The sequence below is a fragment of the Sphaeramia orbicularis genome, chromosome 13 (assembly GCF_902148855.1).
Source record: "Sphaeramia orbicularis chromosome 13, fSphaOr1.1, whole genome shotgun sequence".
Lineage (NCBI taxonomy): Eukaryota > Metazoa > Chordata > Actinopteri > Kurtiformes > Apogonidae > Sphaeramia > Sphaeramia orbicularis.
Genome location: NC_043969.1, coordinates 51,774,243 through 51,776,893, shown reverse-complemented (window position 1 = coordinate 51,776,893; position 2,651 = coordinate 51,774,243).

Below are 2,651 nucleotides of genomic sequence, written 5' to 3'. Positions count from 1 at the left end.
AAGTTTTTTTAAATTATTGAAAACATTTTGGTACAGAATTTTTTTAAAAATTGTAAAACAATTTTTAAAATTCCAGTTCAAAATAACAAAATCTACATAAAATGAGAAATTCTGGTCCATTTAAAACCAGCTGCTTCACATCACACTGTGTGTGTGTGTGTGTGTGTGTGTGTGTGTGTGTGTGTCAATGAGCCGTGTGATTGACTCATTATTGAATAAACAAATAAAGGGGCACGCCCACCCAGGCACTTTCCCAGCATCCTCTGGGAGACCTTAGAGGGAGCTACAGTAGAAAGAAAGAAAGAAAGAAATGGAGAAAGAAAGACAGAAAGAAAGAAAGAGCAAGAAAGAAAGAGAAAAAGAAAGAGAAAGAAAGAAAGAGAAAGAAAGACAGACAAAGAAAGAAAGAAAGAAAGTGAGAAAGAGAAAAAAGAAAGAGAGTAAGACAGAAAGAAAGAAACAGAGAGAAAGAAATTAAGAAAGAAAGAAAGACAGAAAGAGAAAGAAAAAAGAGAGAAATCTATCTATCTATCTATCTATCTATCTATCTATCTATCTATCTATCTATCTCTATCTATCTATCTATCTATCTATCTATCTATCTATCTATCTATCTATCTATCTATCTATCTATCTATCTGTCTGTCATTCCCTCTGTATCCACAGGGGGCAGTATAGTCCAGTATGTTGATGCTGCAGAGTATTCAGGGTGAACCTCCTTAACCCTTTAATCCCTGATTCCAGTTAAAGGTTCTGCTGTGAATCTGCGTCCCTAACCCTAACCCTAACCCTAACCCATACATCATATGATCCAGACTCATTCCAGATGACTAATTAAACTGATGGTTGGGAGTGAACACAGTAAACACAAGCAGCTGCACATTTTAATTGAAAAAACATATTTATTTGCGTAATCCCATGGAGATGTCACAATAACTTACCATAGTTTTTCCCCTGACAGATTCAGTAAAAATAAACTTTCAGTGCAATAAAAGACAACAACGCCACTCTGCTGCCGTCACAGTGCAAAAACACAACATATGTACAGCCTTTGATTGACAGCTGACTACAGCCCGGTCACAGTCTGGGTCTGCGTCCAATCAGAGGACAGACGAACCCACATCAGCGCTAACATGCACAACAACCTGTCTGACCTCTGCAGCGAGACGGGTGGAGCTCAAACGGATCAGCTGGAGGGATGATGGGAAACCAAATATGGAACTGACACGGTCACAAATCAAAACCCAACGCACCTGCATGTCCTTAACCCTCAGGTGTCCAGGTGAGTATATTAAACACACTGTAACCCTCAGGTGTCCAGGTGAGTATATTAAACACACTGTAACCCTCAGGTGTCCAGGTGAGTATATTAAACACACTGTAACCCTCAGGTGTCCAGGTGAGTATATTAAACGCACTGTAACCCTCTGCTATCCAGGTGAGTATATTAAACACACTGTAACCCTCAGGTGTCCAGGTGAGTATATTAAACGCACTGTAACCCTCAGGTGTCCAGGTGAGTATATTAAACACACTTTAACCCTCAGGTGTCCAGGTGAGTATATTAAACGCACTGTAACCCTCTGGTGTCCAGGTGAGTATATTAAACACACTGTAACCCTCAGGTGTCCAGGTGAGTATATTAAACACACTGTAACCCTCAGGTGTCCAGGTGAGTATATTAAACACACTTTAACCCTCAGGTGTCCAGGTGAGTATATTAAACACACTCTAACCCTCAGGTGTCCAGGTGAGTATATTAAACACACTTTAACCCTCCGGTGTCCAGGTGAGTATATTAAACACACTTTAACCCTCTGCTGTCCAGGTGAGTATATTAAACACGCTTTAACCCTCAGGTGTCCAGGTGAGTATATTAAACACACTTTAACCCTCAGGTGTCCAGGTGAGTATATTAAACACACTTTAACCCTCTGCTGTCCAGGTGAGTATATTAAACACGCTTTAACCCTCAGGTGTCCAGGTGAGTATATTAAACACACTTTAACCCTCAGGTGTCCAGGTGAGTATATTAAACACGCTTTAACCCTCAGGTGTCCACGTGAGTATATTAAACACACTTTAACCCTCAGGTGTCCAGGTGAGTATATTAAACGCACTTTTCAGGTTCATGTAATCCCATCTAACATGTTAAATGTCCGAGGCCTTAGTTGAACTTGTTTAATATTGACTGTGTTGTTGGTGTTGGTGAAGGTTCCAGTTAATATTATGGGATGTGATGGACTGGATAACTGTTCTTCTGTAACTTAAAGTCCTGTTCTGAAGTGCACTTGGTTCAGTGACTGCAAACAAACCCGTTTGTTTCCACCTGGTCTGAGTTTCAACTTTACAACTGTTTAGTTTCAGATGAAGGTGAACCTCAAATGGACGTGAATGTTTTCAGCGCCTGAAAACAAAGAACGTACATTTTCACCATGTTTTTTTTTTTTTTTTGAAACAGTCCTTTTTGTTTTTCAACCTGTCTTTTTTCCACTCTTTTTACCAAACCCGTTGTACACGCAGGTCGACCTTCAGACAGGACGACACAAAAACAGCCAAGCAGAACTAAAGGGTCAGTGAAGGCCCGCCCACCAGCAGATGGTAAACACTGATTGGTCCGTTTGTTTGTCAGTTCATCATTCAACAAATCG